Source organism: Saccostrea cucullata, unplaced genomic scaffold (genome assembly GCF_032062105.1).
Source record: "Saccostrea cucullata isolate Sc308-1 unplaced genomic scaffold, CSIRO_AGI_Scuc_v1 ctg3028, whole genome shotgun sequence".
Lineage (NCBI taxonomy): Eukaryota > Metazoa > Mollusca > Bivalvia > Ostreida > Ostreidae > Saccostrea > Saccostrea cuccullata.
In genome coordinates, this window is record NW_026933624.1 from 28,290 (window position 1) to 49,903 (window position 21,614).

The window sequence follows — 21,614 nt, forward strand, 5'->3', positions numbered from 1 at the left end:
ATTTGAAAAAAAGATAGCGATGATATCATATTGATTTTAGTCCTTTTGTTATCATTAGACCAGTGAATCTCGTACTCTTGATTACCTGTGCTGCGTCATTTCAAGGCTGATAACGTAAAATTTGACGAGGGGTTTTCTTCTAATACTCAATTGTATTGCTATCAAATATTGCAATTTTACAAGATTTTATACATAATTGATAAAATAAATAAGTCTTAGTTGTATTTACGCATCAAAATGTTGCTAATTAATTTTGTGGCTTGTTATATTATTCGTGACGTCACGATTAAACTTCAATACAGTGTACAACAAATTTTAACTCTGACCTTCCTCAACATAGCTGAGCAGTAAAATTGAGAAAATTTGGTTAGAAATCAATCTAAAGCACACAAAAATGCATACCGCCAACCATCTGCACCCTCCTGCTGGGTAGTGGACCTCTCAAGGAAGATGAACTGTCTCTTCTGCTGTGATGACCAACAAATCACACTTACAGGTGACTTTAATGTCGATATGCTAAAAGACCCCCCCCCCCCCAAGTTGCAGCTCTCCGCGCAAGTGGTGGCGTCTCTCATGAGTGGAAATTCAAAACAGAAATCCAGAGAAACGTTTAACAAAATACAAACAAGCAACCAGAGCTACTTTCGTTCATATTTTGACTTATTATATCTTGGTGCAACTGCTTGATACTTGGTAAGTATATTAATGTAGTCTAACAACAAAACTGATAAGGAGAGGACTTAGAATTTCTATCGTAAATGCCATTTACTGATATAGCAATACATCCTTATCAACTGCATTTGAGGTTTCTGTTTCCAAGTTTATTCTATACACAAATAAATACTCAATATAGTATTACAAACTATATACTAAAGCGAGGCAGTGTATTTACAAAAACTTTGCTCAAAGAAGAGTTTAAATACATCAGCCTCATTTGGATTTATCATTTTGCCAATTGTATGGTCTATACTATATGCTTCTCAGCATATACAATGTATCATTTGGCCATATGCTAACTGACATTTCTCATACTAACTGTTAGGCCGTTCTTTACACACTTAATCAACACATAGGGCGAATCTTGTCGCATGCATGCTCATTTATCGAATCCAATAAGAAAATAACAACAAAAAAATATCGTAACATCGAATATTACTGGCATAATATCGAATAGTTTACTCTAAACATTGCTGAGAAAAATTACATTGCGCTGTGTTTGTGAAATTAAATACTGTCCTCATGTCTTCTGAAACACAAACTCCCCTTAAAAATACAGTTTTAACACTATGTGTGCTGTATAAAGTGTATATTAAATCGAAGCTCAGTAACCCAGGTAAGTAATGTCATGGAAATAGATTCCTCACTGATAAAACAGCCAGGACTTTATCCAGTTCAAATAACATTGCATTAAACATCCATGCTTATCTAACCAAACCCACAATTAATCTTTGTTTGAAAAGTGGACCTGGCACTGGCTTTTACGGTTTACTGTTTACTTGCACCATCTACGGAGATACATAATTGACAACTTAGATAACAATGATTTAGAATTAAGTCGGAACGTTGATAACAAAATAACAAAAGCAGCATCTTTAGAATGCAACATCTTTGAGCTCTAAAGATGGTTAAATATATAACCCATGCTGACCATTTAAACCCGCCGTGTGCATGCTGCACGCCTATTCGGGGAAAACCGGAAAAATCTGTCGACAAGAAAGTGTGAACATTATAACATTATTGCCCTCTTACAATTATTTACAATAATAAACGTTAGTCAAGATCATAACGTTGTTTTAAAAACATACCAATTCGATTATGAATTGAAAAGAAAGTTGCAGGATACTCCCACATTATTGTTATTTTGATCTACATAATTAGCATATAAATACATGAAAAATTATATCCTCACCAAAAAAAAAGGAATTTATTTTGTTTTTAACAATACTTGTCCATCGCCCTTCCTTTTGGAGTCGACGGCATCATGTCAAGATAACAGCAGCTTCTATAGATTTTTCTTTATTACAAAAGAATACCGCGGAAAAAATGATATATTCACAGAACATTTTTCATTTTTCTATGTGAAATTAAAAAAAAATAAAAATACACATGTATCCTTTTGTAATGAGTTCTTTGGAATTTTGTATGGCTGAGAAAATAACAAATTGTAAACTTAACAAAAAACAATTATTTCAGAAAATAAAAATAGTAATGATAATATTCTCTCTCACCACACTCATACTAGAAATAAAATGAAACAGAAATAAGTTTAACAATTATCTGATACAATATAAATAAACAGCCTTTTTGTTTACTTTGCGTATCAGATACAAAGATTTACAAATAGCTTCTCTTTATTAGAAATTAGGAAAAATTTCACTTTAATAAATAAATTGTATTATAGTTTTTTAAATTTCCTTACTAAAATTTTATTTATAAACACACCGGTCACGGTAGCCTAGTGGTAGAGCGTTCGCTTCGTGATCGAGAGGCCCGGATTCGATTCTCGTTCGCAGCGCCGCGTCATACCTAAGACGTAAACAAAGTTAGTGACTGTTCCTTCGCCAAGCGCTCGGCACTAGAAGTGAAAGTCACGGGTCTTTCGGATACGATCTTAAAAACGTAGGTCCCGTGTCACGGTAAGCGCTGGCAAGATAAAGAACCCTCACTGCTCAATGGCCCTGAGTGCCGAGTATAAGTCTAAATTTGAAGTCCTTCACCGGCATACGGTGACGTCTGCATATGAGTGAAAAACTCTCAAGAGGGTCGTTAAACAATATACAATGAATCATTATTTACAAACACAATTCACTGAAATTCACTATTGACGACACTAGTCACGCTGAAGGAATCCCGCCACCACGTGTTGATCATTTGGAGGCCCGGACTCGCTGGTCTCACCCTCCGGCTTGGAAAGAACGTCCTAGGTCCTTAAAACCATACACCCTCAGCACCCACATTACCCTCACACTGTAACTTTACACCACGTAAAGGTCTCTTATATGTCTTCGTCGAATATTTACCAAACACTCCTCACGTCTAACTATACGCTGTACGCACTGAAAATATCATACGTTTAAGAAACCCAAAAGTACTTACCACAAAGAAAAAAACCACGCAAAAGAACATACTTAAAACATTAAAAATTGACCAACAAAACAAATACGCTTATAGGCTAGTGAGAAAAATATGCCAGTCCAAACAAATCTTCCTTATTTTAATGGCTACCAGTTAAACAGTCCCTATAAACTGTAATATTCGCCAAACACTAAGAACGTATAGGACAAGTACAAACGTGGCATCCAGCTGCTGTTGCTACCGCTCCCTAATCTGACCACTCTGGTCTAACCGGTCACTTTAATACTCACGCTAAAAACAGCTTACACACTACACCCGTCCATGGAAACCCACTACCGTCAAAACATAGTCAATAAAAATAATAAGCAGAAACTAAACAACCATACATTCACACAAAAACTAAACAATAATTGAATCAACTTTACTACACCTTTGAAATCATGGTTTTCTATAATTACGCATTCATTCTGAAATATAAAGAAGAAAAGATAGGTCAGTCTCTGTATTGAATCATTAAGTAAATATAAACAGCAGAAAAAAATGAACTACGTATAGGAGTACTGTGTACTGACATATTCAAGGCATGGTGTTTATCAAAAAGTAAAGTGTTACTTAAAAACTCCAAAGAGGAATTTTAGAAACTTCCAAATGAAATTATTATATCAATATCAACAACATCATTGTAGGATTTAAAACTTTACAATCATTTTCTACATTAAATTAAGGTATGTAACTAAAAGCTAATGTACATAAAATGAAGCGCACCTACAGATTTGTCTTTCACGGGGCCTCGGTTTATAGATCGTAAGGTCTCATCGGCAGGTACGGTCGTTATAAATTACTTTCTAAAGCGGGATTCAAACCTGCAGCGTAAGGATCAACTCCTTACCTTGCGACTTAACTTACTGCGTCACAAGGGGATGTAGAAAAGATGTTTTAGTATCTCATTAATAATAATTATTATTTACAAGGCCTTCCACGGTTGCCTAGTGTCAACAGTTGTTTTTGTATTCAAATAAAATGTTAAAAAATAAGTATTGCACAATTAAAAAGCTCATTATCTACAGACGTTTGATAAAAGTGTGAAAAATCAAGTGGGAAAGACAGAGAAACGAAGGAAAAGCGTATGAGACAGACGGATAGACAAAGCGGTGAAAACCTATAGTCCCATCTTTTTCACCAGTAGGAAACAAATAACAACAAAATTGACAACGTGATTCGGGCAATATGGAGCTTCTAATTAAGAAAGATTGAGAGGCGTGTTTTTAATTCTTTTTCATATTAGCTCCATCAGAAAGTACTAGACTCTCGGGCAGATACCAGTACACATGTTTCAATTGGGAGATCTAAGTACTGATTTAGTGCGGTTTTATCATCATGAGTGTCTCCTTCACATCCGTTCCATCAGGAACTAGTGCTAATTGTAACGGGAACCGTTACAGATGTTCCCCAGACGCTCCCCAACTCCCTTTTGGTGCCATATTCCCTGTAAGCCTTATTAAATAAGACAACATCTGTGCATTTTTGTTTTAACAACGTTTTCCAAAAGGATACCAATTATATTCAAATTTTAACATTGCACGCGTGCCTATGTGAATGTACGTGCATAATGATCATATAATCTTGTCTACACTTTCTATAGACTAAAATATACTTTATATGAAAGCATTTAGTCCAAAAGTATAAAAAAAATCACTCATTCAAGTGTATTTTCAATTTCACTCGTTCCAAATGCACGCACGTGCATGCACGTGCATGATGACCATACCTTCTTGTAGAAGACCCTTATATCTATCTATGTTCTAAATCCCATACTGTTTGGTTGAAAACCAAGGGAGTTATAGCCATTTCAAGTTTCAGCCAATCAGATTGCAGCACACGTGCATCCACGTGATTTCATGATTCTTTTTCTAAATCATATTGTAGTATATCCTAATGCATAACTATGTTTTAAATTTCAAAGCATTTCGTCAAAAATCAAAGGAGATATGGCCATTTAAAGTTTCAGCCAATCAGATTGCAGCACACGTGCATGCGCGTGATTTCTTGAAATTTTTTGTACATCATATTGCAGGATATTCTAATGCATGACTATGTTTTAAATTTCAAAGCATTTCGTCAAAACATAAAGGAGATATAGCCATTTTAAGTTTCAGCCAATCAGATTGCAGCGCACGTGCATGCGCGTGATTTCATGAAATTTTTTCCATATTATATTGTAGGATATCCTAATTCATGACAATGTTAAAAATTTCAAAGAATTTCGTCGGAAAACAAAAGAGATATTGAGATTTTAGTTTCAGCCAATCAGATTGCAGTGCACGTGCATGCGCGTGAGTTCATGCTAATTTGACAGTGTCATATTATTAACACTTTTAATATATCCTTATGTAATGAGTTTCAAAGCATTTCATCAAAAAAGGTAAAAGTTATAGCTATATTAATTATATCAGTCAATTCACTCATTTCACGCGCACGCACGTGCAGGCGTATGCGCGCAAAATGACCTTCGTTCCGCACACCTACACTACACACCTATTAACCCTAAAAAGGTTTTAGCTCAATTGGGTGAACAGTTTCTGAGAACACTCGCGGACAAAAAAGTACCGGAGAACAAAGAAGAAAAAAAAAAGAATAACTAGTGCTAATTGTAACGAGGACCGTTACAGATGTTCCCCAAACGCTCCCCAACTCCCTTTTATAGTCATATTCCCTGTAAGCGTAATTAAATAAGACAAACTTTATGCATTTGAGACTTTAACAACGTTTACCCAGAAGTGTACCATGTTCATTCAAATTTTATCATTGCACACTTGCGCATGTTAATGCATGTGCGTAATGACCATATCATATTCTCTACACAATCTATATATTTTAATATGGAAAATATTAAAGTACTAAATCCAAAAGTATAAAAAAAACGCTCATTCAAGTGTATTTTTGATTTTACCCATTTCACGTGCACGCACGTGCATACATGAGCATGGTGACCATACCTTCTTGTAGAAGTCCATTACATCTATCTATGTTCTAAATCCCACCCTGTTTGGTTGAAAACCAAGGGAGTTATAGCTGTTTAAAGTTTCAGCCAATCAGATTGCAGCGCACCTACACGCACGTGTATGCATGTGCATGGTGACCATATCTTCTTGTAGAAGTCCATTATATATATCTATGTTCCAAATCCCATCCTGTTTGGTTGAAAACCAAGGGAGTTATAGCTATTTAAAATTTCAGCCAATCAGATTGCAGCGTTTGTACACGCACGTGTATGCATGTGCATGGTGACCATATCTTCTTGTAGAAGTCCATTATATATATCTATGTTCCAAATCCCATCCTGTTTGGTTGAAAACCAAGGGAGTTATAGCTATTTAAAATTTCAGCCAATCAGATTGCAGCGCACGTGCATGCACGTGATTTCATGATATTTCCTATATATCATTTTGTAGGATATCCTTATGCATGGCTATGTTCAAAATTTCAAAGGATTTCGTCAAAAAACAAGAGAGATATTGAGACTTAAGTTTCAGCCAATCAGAGCGTAGCGCACATGCATGCGCGTGAGATCTTCCCATATTGACCACGTCATCTTGTTTATACTACTAATACATCCTTACATTATGAATTTCAAAACATTTCATCAAAAAATAGAAAAGTTACGGCACTATACATTATATTGGTTATTCACGTGTTGCACGTGCGCGCTCTTGCAAGCACGTGCGCGCAAAATGACCTTCGTTCCGCAAATCTACATAACATGTCTACTGACCCTAAAAACATTTCACCTTAGTTGGATGTGTAGTTTACGAGATCATTCGCGGACAAAAAAGTGCCCAGGAAGAAGAAAAATAATAATAACTAGAGCAAAGCTCGTTGCTAAGCAACGAGTAGGTCTTCCGTCCTGTTTGACCGGAAGTAGCATTAATTTTTAACAAAAATGAGAAATAACGCCTAAAAATGGTTTGAATCCTTTAACGCTATGTTAATTAATGCAAAAATAAGCAATTTTTTGCTACTTCCGGTTTGACCGGAAGTGACGACAACGGACGAAAAAATTGTTTTTTTTGCTTCTAGAGACATTTGTTACCAAAAAACTTGTCAAGAACGGCAAAAATACGCGTTTTTCGACTACTTCCGGTTTGGCCGGAAGTGACGACGCCGGACGTTTTCTGACGACTTCAATAGATTAAGCTTGTCGTTTTGAACAACTTTGCTTCTTTGACGTATTACAAATTCTCAATACGTTTTGAAATTTAAAGAAAAAACGTTTGGTCCCTCTAGGCCCTTAAATTTAGGGGCCAGCCCTTTTTTCAAGATATCATTTGAAAGATCTTTAAATTCTGCACTTCTTTTGTTCTATACGTTTTCACAAAATATTTTCAGGTAAAAAGATATCGAAGAAAAGGTGTGAGAAATTTTGAAATTTGTGATAGGTCTATTTTCGGGCCATAGCGAGCGCCGACGAGCGTCACTTCCGGTAAATTTGATATACCTGATGCACCTCTCCAGACATAGCTCTACCTAGCCTTAAAGTTTGAAGTTTCTATCTAGAGCTGTTTTTCGGGAAAATTGTGGACAAAATGACCCTTAAAAATCAGAAAATTGACGATATCTCTAGACCGGAAGTGACGTCATCAAAACGGAAAAAAACGCATAAGGTTCAAGTGATGTTCCATACGTCCTGAAAGTTTCATAAGATTTTGTTAAGCCGTTTTCGAGAAATCGCGTGCACAAAATCGGTAAGAAAAAAAAAAAATAATAAAAGTGAAAAAGAAACCGAAGAAAAACAATAAGGTCTTCCGCTGAAGACGGAAGACCTTAATAAGAAACAGAGTAAAAACAATATGTTCCCCAACTCCGTTTGGGGAACATAACTAGAAACGAACTCGTTGCGAGCAACGAGAGGTCTTCCGTCCGATTCAGGAAAAGAACCTAAAATCGAGCTGAAAAAGTGATTAAAAAAATTTGGTCACAAAGGGGATTGACCCCCGGTCGACAGCGTGAAAATCCAACGCGCTTTTTTCCTCTTTATTCCCAACACGCTTAAATTAAGCGTTTGACTCCACTGCTCTAAATGTACTTGAATATACTTCTTCAACAATACACCTGTCTAAGAATCACGGAAGGCGCGCCACAATTAATAATTTCGCGCCAAACACCACAAGTTAATCTGCACGCCTTTTCTTTATAATGTTTCATGAAATAGGTGTGATAGCTTCAATAGAATAAAGAAAAAGGAACATTATTTAAGCCTAAATTTCGAGGTGTAGAAAATATATTTAACAGATTGTACATATTCTATATCTTATATAGGTAAGTAACACAAAAGAAGTGAAATGGTATTCATTTTTAACTTTTTTTTAATTACCCGTTTATCCCCAAAGTGAACTAACCCGATTCTTTACACCTTCATGAAAAGGTAGAAATGGTTCGATGAAAGATATGTCTGGCCCTTCGACAGTCAGGGAATCAGATTTCATTTATGTTCAACGTTCAACTTTAAATATCTTTGAGAAAAGAATGTTAATATAAACACCATTAGACGATCTTATTTAAAAAAGGTTTTCTTATTTCTGTCTTTTGTATAAGTTTAATTTGACTCAAGTGTGCATGGGAAACACAGTGGTTACGTTTGTGAAATACGGATAAATTCGAAATACTGCTCTAAATATAGTTATGTATACAGTACATCTGCAACAGTACACCTGTCTAAGAATCATAAAAGGCGGGCCACTATTCATAATCTGATGACAAACACCACGAGTAAATATTCGTGCCTATCCTTTGGACTGATCTATCAAATAGGTGTGATAGTTTCAATGAAATTAAATATTGAATTAAACAATTTCTAATTGCCTTTATTTTATTTTGACGTTAAGAACATTGCACACACATATCTAGCCCAATTCACTAAAGCAGTGAAACGGAAATTAACTTTGAAGATTGTCACTGAATTGCAGCTTACTCATAGGTGAAAGTCCACGTAGTTTTTTTACTTTTCATATATCATTGAGTCAAACGCTCAGCTGCCTCCATAAACCCCTACTCGCGAAATGGCGGAGTTGACAGAGACAGCCGCCATCTTGGGTCCGCTTCAGATTTTCAAATTTTAATATCTAGAGTTCTGATTAACCAATATCCAAACAACATACATAGTAAGCATCAATCAAAAGGTCTCTATTATAATTCCAAAAATTAATAAAAAATGTTGAAAAACAAACAAGAGGCCCAGGGGCCACAGGGCTCACCTGAGCACATCGGCTAGGAAAAAGCACATATCAGATCAGAACTGAGGTGATGGTGGACTGGGAGAAGGGGGGGAGCTTGAATTTTAACCCCCCAGGGGTTCATGATTTGAACTAGAATCTACACTACCTTAGGATGATTCCATATAAATATCACTAATCATGGCTTTGAAGTACTTGAAAAGAAGATTTTAAATATATTGGTTTCCCAATATATCCCTATGTAAAACTTGGGTCGGCCATTTTGGCCCCGCCCTAGCCCCGGGGGTCATGATTTGAACAAACTTGAATCTACACTACCTCAGGATGATTCCACATGAGTTTCATCTTTCCTAACCCAGTGGTTCTTGAGAAGAATATTTTTAAAGATTTTTCCAATATATTCCTATGTAAAACTTGGGTCGGCCATTTTAGCCCCACCCTTGCCCCGGGGCTCATGATTTGAACAAACTTGAATTTACACTACCTCAGGATGATTCCACATGAGTTTCATCTTTCCTGTTCTAGTGGTTCTCGAGAAGAAGATTTTTAAAGATTTTTCCTATATATTCCTATGTAAAACTTGGGTCGGCCATTTTGGCCCCACCCTTGCCCCGGGGGTCATGATTTGAACAAACTTGAATCTATACTACCTGAGGATGATTCCACATGAGTTTCATCTTTCCTGGCCCAGTGGTTCTGGAGAAGATGATTTTTAAAGATTTTTCCTATATATTCCTATGTAAAACTAGGGTCGGCCATTTTGGACCCACCCATGCCCCGGGGGTCATCATTTGAACAAACTTGAATCTACACTACCTGAGGATGATTCCATATGAGTTTTATCTTTCCTGGCCCAGTGGTTCTGGAGAAGAAGATTTTTAAAGATTTTTCCTATATATTTCTATGTAAAACTTGGGTCGGCCATTTTGGCCCCACCCATGCCCCGGGGGTCATGATTTGAACAAACTTGAATCTACACTACCTCAGGATGATTCCACATGAGTTTCATCTTTCCTGGCCCAGTGGTTCTGGAGAAGAAGATTTTTTAAAAATGCCATTAATTTTTAACAAATTCATGATTATCTCCCCTTGGAAAAGGGCGTGGCCCTTCATTTGAACAAACTTGAACCCCCTTCACCCAAGGATACTTTGTGCCAAGTTTGGTTGAAATTGGCCCAGTGGTTCTTGAGAAGAAGATAAAAATGTGAAAAGTTTACAACGACGACGACGACAACGACGACAACAACAACAACGACAACAACGACGACGACAGACAACGGACAGATTGTGATCAGAAAAGCTCACTTGAGCCTTTGGCTCAGGTGAGCTAAAAAGTTAGAAAATACGCTTTTTTCAATTCGCATCTCCTGACGACAGGAAGTATTGACGACGAACGAAACGTGGCGTCCTGGATAGTATCTATCATGATCTATAACCCCTGAAATTTTCACATTGATATCTTTAACCGATTTTGAGTTTAATAGCGGACAAAATGTCATTTAAAAATCAGGAAATGTCCCGTAACTTGGCACCCGATTAGATTTTTCAAAAAATTGCTCAGATAGATCAAGTTTATGTTACGACTCATCTTTTGTGAAAATTTCATGTAATTCCATCCAGTAGTCTTCGAGAAATCGCGTGAACAAAATTTTGGGAAAAAAAATAATAAAAAGAATAATAAGAAACAGTAGAATCACTATAAGGTCTTCCGTGAAGACGGAAGACCTTAATAACTAAAGCAAAGCTCGTTGCAAAGCAACGAGTAGGTCTTCCGTCCTGTTTGACCGGAAGTAGCTTTCATTTTTAACAAAAATGAGAAATAGCGCCAAAAAATGGGTTGAATCATCTAAAACTGTGTTAATTAATGCAAAAATAAGCCATTTTTTGCTACTTCCGGTTTGACAGGAAGTGACGACGACGGACGGAAAATTAATTTTAATGCTCCCAGAGACATATGTTACCCAAAAACTTCCCAAGCTCGGCAAAAATACGCGTTTTCCGACCACTTCCGGTTTTGCCGTAAGTGACGACGCCGGACGTATTTTGAAGACGCCAAAAGATTAGGCTTAACATTTTGGACAACTTTGCTTCTTTGATGTATTACAAATTCTCGAAACGTTTTGAGATATAAAGAAAAACTTTCGGCCCCTATAGGCCCTTAACTTCAGGGGCCAGCCCCTTTTACAAGATATCATTTGAAAGATCTTGGAATTCTACACTTCTTTTGTTCTCTATGTTGTAACAAAATATTTCCAGATAAAAAGCTATCGTAGAAAAGATGTTAAAAATTTTGAAATTCGCGATAGGTCTATTTTCGGGCCATAGCGAGCGTCGGCGCTTCGTACTTCCGGTAGTTTTGATATACAAAAGGCACTTCTCCAAAGTTTGCTCTAGCATCCCTCAAAAATTCACACTTCTATCTTCAATGGTTTTTGAGAACATTGCCGGACAAAGTGACCCTCTAAAAATGACAAAATCGCAGAAATCTCCGAACCGGAAGTGACGTCATCAAAACAAAAAATATATATATCTAGATTTTTTGATGTTCTATCATTCCTGAAAGTTTCATGAAAATCGATCAAAGCGTTTTCGAGAACTCGCGTGCACAAAATATGTAAGAAAAAAAATAATAAAAACTGTGGAAAAGAAACCTAAGAATAACAGAAAGGTCTTCCGCTGAAGACGGAAGATCTTAACTAGAGCAAAGCTTGTTGCAAAGCAACGAGTGGGTCTTCCGTCCTAGCGATAAGCAAAAGATTAAATGTTTCTGTCTAGATTTTCAACTTTGCTAACATTCTCTTTTTCGATTTGTCTCAAAAACCCTTACTTGAATTCTTTAATTTGGTGTGAGCATGAGGACTAAAGGGTACTCTCTCTAACAGCATTCTTGAAATCGTATCCACAACAGTTTAACTTCCAATATTATGACTTTTGATATCGGATATATCATGTTTGTTGCAATTATGTTTGTGAAACGGGTCATACTACAGAAACATAAGTGTTTTGCTACATTACCATCTTAAAAATGGCTTTAAAATCATTTAATATACAATATAACTAGGTATATAAAATAAACAAATTATATAATAATTCAAAAAATCCAAATGTATTTACAATAATGATGAACAATCTTCATTAGTTGCAATCAGTAAGTAGAACAATACTTTTATAATAAAGGCACAGAAATGTGTTGTGTATGTTTCGAATTTGAAGCTTTCTACTAGCAACTGGTGGTACCTCAAAAGGAGTGTAAAATTCTCTGAAAAGTATATTGTGAACATATTACATATGGCTGTGTATTCTTTTTTAGCGGCTTTGGCGGAATGCAGCAATCACTAAATCAAGTACAAAGCTAAAAGTCTTGTACATAAATATAAATAAGAATATCTACCTAACTTATTCAAAAGTCAATTTCCACCAAATATTGTACAAGCTAAATATAATACATTTACAGCATTAAAGAAACAAATCTCTTTGAAGGTATTGCCCTGCATAAGAACAATTTAAATCCCCTACACTAAGGATGCTCTGTGCCAAGTTTCACTTTGGTTCTGGAAAATAATATTGTGAAATTTTAGACAATGATGATAATTGATAAAATTATGTTTTTAAAACATTTACTTGTTCCTTTAGCTCAGATGGGCTAATAAGTATGCAACAGGCACAGTTTTGTAGTTGACATTGAAATGAAACTGAACATCTCTTCAATCTTGTTTTAGAAAACTACATGTACATGCCCTATGTACTGAATTCCTTGGAATCATACACATGTTTATGCCTTTAATTAGTTGTATGTGCCAAAATAACAATTTTTTTTTACATTATACTGTAAAAAATACACATACATGTATTACAAGATCTTCTATTCCTGCTGAAGACAGAGGATCTATCTTAATCATTAGAATAAGTAAGTCTAAACTTTGAAAGGGAAGACCTTAATAAAGAGGTCAACATGCTACACAAACAAAATATTATTACACATGTATATTTAAAAATAACATTTATTCCTATGTAATTACTGGTACATGTATTTCTGTTACAAAAACTATTTCATTTGAAAAACTGAGAACAATTGATATGTTCATATTTGTGGATTTATCTTGTCAAATCAAAATTTAAAAATGATACACAGTGTGTTTAAGAATTGTCTTCACAAACCAAAACTTGACTTATTTTCACTATGCTGTTTATTCCATGTCACATCCAAACAGATGATCTTCTGGCAAATCATGGTCATGCTTGGTATCAAAATTCAGTATTCAGATGAGTCACACCTATCCAAAAAAAAATAGATTTTTTAATTTTTAATTCTTTTACTAATAAAAAGTGCAATTCATGAGATTATAAATTAGATTATCAAATTGAGAGATAAGATATTGTCACATTTTCTGTGTATAATTTGTAAATTTTAATGTACTCTTTCATCAATTAAAAGAAATTTACACCAATTAAGGCATGCAGTCATTTATGCTATCCCCTAATAAGACAACATACAAGTGCAAAGTAATCATGCACTAGTGGGTTTAAGATAATGTGCTAAAGTATTTATGACAACATACTAGCATGAGGTGACAATGTGCTAGCATGAACGTCAGTGATAATATGCCAGTACACTGAATCCAACATGCAGTGAAGCTAACACTCAACAGATTGTTTAGAGTTGTGTTTGCATGATATTTTGTTTTGTGTTAACACAGCAGCGTGTTGTTTAACTGCATTGGTCAGGAGTGGCAGTCTGTTGAAATTAACATGCTAACACACTGCAACTTCACATCATTGGAACACCATAATTTTAAAACTGGCAAACCAATATCTTATGATTACTAACTGGTAATTGCAACTGTAAATGCTGATTTCATGGTGACAATAATACCGGTAATTCACTGTATATCTGAGAACTGATCAATTATAATAAGGCGTGTCCAGATAGGGCCACTTGCTAAAGCTCAATAGCACTTTCATAAAAGCGTGCCATCTTACCGACACAAAAGACACCATTAGGCTATCACACAGCTCACCATCACAACACTGAAAAACACTTTCGCACTAACACAAATTGGCACCACACGCTGTCACACTCACACACAACACACTGTCACGCTAATACAATTTCACACAACACACTATCAGGCTAACACGAGTTCACACAACACACTATCATGCTAAGGCCACACCAATAAAATTTCTTGTTCTACGGACAACTGACCCCCAAAAATTGGGGCGAGCGAGCGATTTGATAATTATAATATTAATATTTTTGTCAATAAAATTTTCAGGCGAGGAAGAAAAATTATGGAGCGAGCGATTATATTTTTTTAATTTTCCTTTGCATTTCTAGAGTAAATCATAATGAAACCTTGTCAAAGTCCCCTGATCATGTAAGACATTCAATATCCTATATCTGTGCATAAACAAAACAATCATAACAATGCTGTTACTTTGTCTTCTCACTTTAATTACATAATGACTTTACTCCATATGTTAAAAAAACAATTTTAAAAAACGTTCTGATTCCTTTACATGTTAAGAGCATTATATGGACATTTGACACAGGTTTTTTTATTTCATAAAGGAAAAAATTCTGTAAATAAATCTGCTAATGACATAAAAGATTAACTCTCCTATGCATCTCAAACCTTTGATGTTTTCAGGGGTTCATTTTGACCTGTACATGATTTGCTTGTACATTTATGAGATTTATCACTGTTAAAATAAGTGTTTATCTCCATCTTTAACATATATTTCAAAACTGTATTCACAAAATGTGATTAATCAAAACTTATACAATCATATGAAACTAGTCAATTCCAACAGCACTGCTGTTCTGTATTTATGCACAATATCAGAAGCTTAACATGGTCCCAAAATTCACATGATTAAAAAAATCAGACATAATAGAACCATCGACAAGACAAGTATGTCCCATTACTTTTTATCATTTACAATTAATGCCAGCAGTGATAAGTTATTTTTACATATAGTAATTCACAATTTTATAATAAAATATAATTGACAGTGACACAGAGCCCAGAATAACAATGTTTATAAACAAATATGAACTATAATCAAAATTGTTTTTTTTTTCAAGAGTTGACTGATATAGAATTTGAAATAAAGTATCAAGATGTTTAAATATTATTCAAATTATGGGGAGCTACTTCAGCCAAATCAAGGTAGATGGATATTTTGAATTCTTCTGGCTGGTCCAGGACTGCTTGGAATTAGAACATGTAAACAAAGAATCTGTGAAAGAATTGTCTGTGGAAACAATTTTATGGCTTCAATGGAAATATCTGCCTACAGTGTGCATGCACTGTGGTTCAACTGAAGACCTTCATGGATAACAATGTCTGCACTTATTCACTATATAAACAGATAAAAAGTTCTAGTCCAGTTTATCATTCCACTGCAGAAATTTAGAAAAAAAAACTCCACCAAATCTTGCTGGATCTATAGGCTTCAACACTCATCATCCAAAGTAAATAAATCAAGTAGCTAAGCAGTCTCCCTAAAATGAAATAGATGCAGCTTATTAAAAGTGTTTAGTATATACATACTTATTCAGAAGGAAAAAAACGTATATATTATATATATGCATCTTTATCTTATGTAGTCTTAATTTCTTGCACTTACATTTCGGCATATTCCAAAATTTGATTTGTATCCATGGTGGCCCTCTGCCAAAACATAACCAGATCTACTCTACCCGATCTTTGCTGTTCATCACGATGGAGTTATAAAGTTTACTTGTTTCCACGCCGTACCTCTAAAAGCATGCTTTAAAAAGTTGTGCAACTGTGCATCATTAGAGCTAATGACAAATGCGGGTGGTTTCGCACTGATCACCTGTACGCGCCGAGTTTCAACGACAAATACCGTCACATTTGAACAATAGTCAATACATCCCAGTGTCAAGTGTCCTTTCTCGTGCAAATTGATCAATGTCGTCTTGGTTTTTCCCAATATGTAATATTTCCTACTGAATTTCAAACTCAGAAATGCTCGAGTATTTAAAATAAAATGAAAAATGGGGCGGGAAATGGAACGAAAATTTCCGGAAGCGGGAAATTTAAAAATAATATTATTTTTTATGTTTCTCTAAAATACGAGCGCGCGGGTCCATCGAACAAGAAATTTTATTGGTGTGGCCTAACACGAATTCACAAACACGCTGTCTCGCTAATACAAGTTCACACAACACACCGTCTCGCTAACACAAGTTTTACACAACACGCAGTCTCGCTAATACGAGTTCATACAACACACTGTGTAGCTAACACAAGTACACGTAACACATTGTCACGCTTAGATGAATTCACACAACATACTTTCACGCTGACATGAGTTTACACAACACGCAGTCTCACTAACACGCATTTATACAATACGCTGTCACACTAACACGAGTTTACACAATACATTGTCACGCTAACACAAAGTCGCAGAACAGGCTTTCTCACTATTCACTAACACAAGTTCGCACCAAATGCTGTTGCGATAACACACTGTCACCCTAATACCATTTCTCACAACACACTGTCATTCTAATACCATTTCACACAACACACTGTCAGGCTAGCACGAGTTCACACTACACACTGTCACGCTAACACGAATTCTCAAAACAGGCTGTCTCACTATTCACTAACAAAAGTTCGCACCAAACGCTGTTGCGATAACACACTGTCTTCCCAATAACATTTCACACAACACACTGTCATCCTAATACCATTTCACACAACACACTGTCAGGCTAACACGAGTTCACACAACACACTGTCACGCTAACACAAATTCAAAAAACATGCAATATCGCTAACACGAGTTCACATAACACGCAGTCTGGCTAACACGAGTTCACACAATATGCAATCTTGCTAACACGAGTTCACACAAAACACTATCTCTCTAACTCCAGTTCACACGACAAATTTTCAGGATAACAAGTTCACACAACACACTGTCATCACGCTAACACGAATTCACACAACATGCTGTCTCGTTAATAAGAATACACACAACACGCTTTCTCGCTAACATGAGTTTACACAACACGCAGTCTCGCTAACACGAGTTTACACAACATGCAGTCTCACTAACACCAGTTTACACAACACGAAGTCTCGCTAATACGAGTTCAATCAACACTCTGTCTAGCTAACACGAGTTTACACAACACACTGTCACACTTACACTTTATACACGATTTTACACAACACGCTGTCCCGCTAACATGAGTTTACGCAACACATTGTCAAGCTAACAAGAATTCACACAACCCACTGTCAGGCTAACACAATTAAGTTCACAAAACACACTGCCTTGCTAACACAAATTCATACAACACACTGTCTTGCTAACACAAGTTCACACAACACACTCACATTGCTGAGTTTAAAGTAAAGGTCTACCCTAATTTGAAGAGGTTTAAAACTAACATATCTCTATATTAGTAAAACGCTTCAAATTTAAGACAAAAACATTTATGCAGTAATGTTCCTTAACATGCATCTGGCATATAAAATGAATGAGACCTTAAAAACCTCACAGTACATGTTTACTTAGCTAATTAAAGGTCTAAATTGATGCTATTCAACAATATATATATTAACATCTCTAAGTATGTGAATGAGTGAAATTCTCAAATAAATATTATAAATCAAAGTATCAATAAGAAGCTGAACCTTACGTCGCAGGTTCCAATCCCATTGCTAAATGCTTTAGACAGGTTACTCCTATGAGACTGCATAAACCAAGATTCTGTGTCACGGTAGGTGTTAGCACAAAATGGATCTCATACTTCTTAAAGGCAATAAGTGCTGAGTACAAGTCTATATTTGCAGCTAATACCATCCCAAGTGGTGGCACCATGAAATGACTGAAAAATGTATGATTAAGGCAAATAAACTAACATTAAACCATTACAGCAGTCTTATCAAACAAAAATGCAAACTTTCTATTATTTCAATTTTTTTAAACAAATTTCTTTTGCAATTTAACTGAGCAATATTTGTCCTTTTGTGTCAGTAAAGTATGATATTAAATAATTAAGACTTTTTGAGAACATCTATTTATAGCCAGTCCAGACACCAGCACAAATCCCTGCCCATAATGAGAGCTCTTATGATAACACCTTGGCAAAAGAAGATTGTGACTTGCACAATGCTCCACACAATTTTTCCGCAGTATACTTTGGACACACAGTGCTTAGCTTCTTTAACATGTTTAAGCTACATTCAAAATTCATTTCTATTTAATTTGAATTAGCTATCCTTACTCATGTTCACATGGAGCTAATGGGAAGTAATTTAACGAGCAGTGAATTCATTCGAATTAAACATTTGAATAAACTCTCAGTGTGAACATTGAGCATGGATGCATCAAATGTCAAATGCGGCTTGACAAGCACATTCTAATTTATTAAAACTAAATAAGTATCTGCCCTCACCCTTACAGCCACACTGTCAATATATAATTAGTTGAATATATTCTGTAACATTAACAGGTTGGGCACAACCTACCAAATGGTCCTTTATCCCCCGTTTGGTAGAAAATCTACCATATCGGTATCGAATTTTACTGACCAAATGGGGGACTTTTTTATTCTTTTGTAATCTTTATCAAAATAAAACAAAAGCGCATTTATTAAGGCATTGGGGGATTTTAGTAAACATATTCCTCGCACAGTTAACATAAATCGGTCGAATTTTTATGTGTAATTTCTCCGTAACTTTGTAAAAACAGTGCCCATAGTTGTCAGTAACAGCCGAACTTCTTGATCAATCGATCAAAAAATAATCTTTGTTGTATTTTGTTGGATAAAAATTCAATTTCATCTTGTGATTTAATTCTTGATGAGTTAACTTTCAATATCGATTTGGACCTTCGTCAATGTTTATCGCCGTAAAATCCCGTTAAACACGACCTCCTCATGCCTTACCGGTATGGTGCGCACTTCCTGCTATAAAGTTAAGTTTTTCCAGAGTGGAATGTAATGTTTGTTGTCATTTTCCTTTTAGGAAGAAGTTGCAGATTCCTTGCGACCTCATTGGGTTTAATATGCATATAACTGGTGAATTTAATTAATTTGAAAAATAATATTCAATAAAAGATGTACAAAATGACTTTTGCCACTATTCTTGTTTTTTTTTCCCATTTACATCACTTTCAAACAATAGTTGTATCATACTCCAACTGCATTTACTATTTTTATGAAGAACAAAGCCATTGTTTACAAAATAAAACAAAATAAAGGCGAAAAACTATTTTTCTTCAGATTTCCTAGTTGAAAGTTTACACAAATGTGTCGCCGTAGTTAAATTCGACTTTTCGTCAGGTTTAAAATAGATTATCGCTTTGATTGGTTTACACTAATTGATTGGTTGCCCGGATAATCAAAATAGAAAGTGAAGGACATGATTGACAGGTGCAACATCGTTGGAGAATGAGAGAATTTTCTTTGAAAGTAAAACACGGAGAAAACTTGCACTTGTTAACATAAGCTACGTTTTTGTCCAATTTTTGAACGACTATGCGCAAAAATTTGCACATAGAATTTCTGATTTTTTTCACCCAGAACACCGATATCTATATTTTATTCCACATGGTTTAAAATTATGCGCAATTTCACTCCACTCCATGAAATTAAACACAACCAATTTTGTCTCCCAAATGGTCAGTAAAATTTGATACCGATATGGTAGATCGTCTACCAAACGGGGGATAAAGGACCATTTGGTAGGTTGTGCCCAACCTGATTAAGTGCAGTTTGAATTTTAGAGTATGATCACTATGATAGATAGTACTAAGTAGGACTGTTGAAATTACATCCTCAAATTAAAAAAAAATAAAATATAAAGCTGTGGGGATTTACAAGGCAAACAGAGAGCGTCTGAACTGTAAAACAGATAATATATCGGTGTGTCTGTGTATTTCTAATAACATCAATGTACGTCACTGTCATGTAATCAGTAGTGTAAATTTTAAGTAATAAAAATATTCTAACCTTTATTCCAACGGTCCAAGCCAATCATACATTAAAATGTCGCCGTCAGCTCTTTCATCACTCGATACAATTATCACTGGGGAATCCGAAGCAGAGTCAAGAGTGTTCATCCTTGTTAATGTGACAGTCAGAATTTCCTCGTAAACAATTCACACAAGATTCTTAGAATATATGAATCGGGATAATTCTGCTTAGAATGTTCCAGAGAAGTGACAAAGTACTTAGTAGCTCCAGGTTAAATGAGTGTGCATGTCTACAAATGGATTCTTTGTGAGAAAATGTTCAACTTCACAAATCATTCTATTTTCAGTTTGTAAACCATGACAAACATGTGTCCGACGTCGACTCGAAGGGGCACACTAAAAACGGGATATATATCACATTTTGCGTTTTCAGACATCTGCTGCATAAAGTCCATCAAGTTATGAAAAATTCTGGTGTTTAAGAATACATTTTAACTAAAAATTAATGTTTCTTCATTGGTTATTGTAATATTTACGTAAAATTACATGTTTTAAGAAAACCCGGGTCATTAAAACCGGATCCGATCACCCGGGACAAACCTGAAAATTCTGGAATAGTCTACTTATGAAAGAAAACGCTCAATAGATAGTTTTCGATAGGCCTGAATTTAGCGAAAGTTGCCTCCCGTTGGCCGCCATATTGGAGGTTGACTCAGTGATTTTCCCTCTTTGTCTTACCAAGTTTAAGAAAATATAGCAGAAATATTTGGTGGAAAATCTTTATCAAATAATTTTTTTTAAATAAAGGAGGCTTCCAAAAATTTATATACTTCAGAAAAATAATGATTTCTAATTCAAAATAGCAAATAAAAAAATTTTTAATTGGTTGAACAATGAAGGAATATGAGCATTTGGACCTCCAGTATGGCGGCCAAAGGGACGTAACTCTTGGTCAATCGAAAACTATCTATTGATTTGTTGGAAGCTTGTATTTAATTTTTTAAATACATCTTTTATTGAAAGAAAATTTGCAGTTAACCTTCCCTACCACTGGCTTTAATTTAATCTCATACAAGCTATCTTGATCAATTTGGGCAATACAAAATTGGCTTACCTTATTATGTTAATTATCTTTGGAGAAAAAGTTTGGGAGAAAATTGTTGTAATGTAAAAATAATTAAAAGATCGCAGTGACATCTTTAATTGACAATTATACTATAACAAGTTGATTTGATTTTCAGGGACCCTATATATTCCTTCTCTGGAGTGAACTTTTTTTTTTAGTTAAGATTAGATGCATCCAGCAGTTGTCATTCTTCTGTATGTTTCTTATATAAATGT

General features: G+C 35.3%; 2 long non-coding RNA genes across 2 annotated transcripts; both read right to left on the minus strand.

Annotated features, from left to right (window-relative positions):
- Nucleotides 1-13,329: 13,329 nt before the first annotated feature.
- Nucleotides 13,330-20,547, minus strand: LOC134238763 (uncharacterized). The gene is made up of 3 exons (XR_009986077.1): nt 20,311-20,547; nt 17,995-18,183; nt 13,330-13,579 (listed from the first exon to the last, which is right to left on the minus strand). It is a non-coding gene; the product is annotated as an uncharacterized LOC134238763 (long non-coding RNA).
- On the minus strand, nt 15,198-16,329 carry LOC134238762 (uncharacterized). Its single transcript, XR_009986076.1, has 2 exons — nt 15,939-16,329; nt 15,198-15,813 (listed from the first exon to the last, which is right to left on the minus strand). It is a non-coding gene; the product is annotated as an uncharacterized LOC134238762 (long non-coding RNA).
- Nucleotides 20,548-21,614: the final 1,067 nt, after the last annotated feature.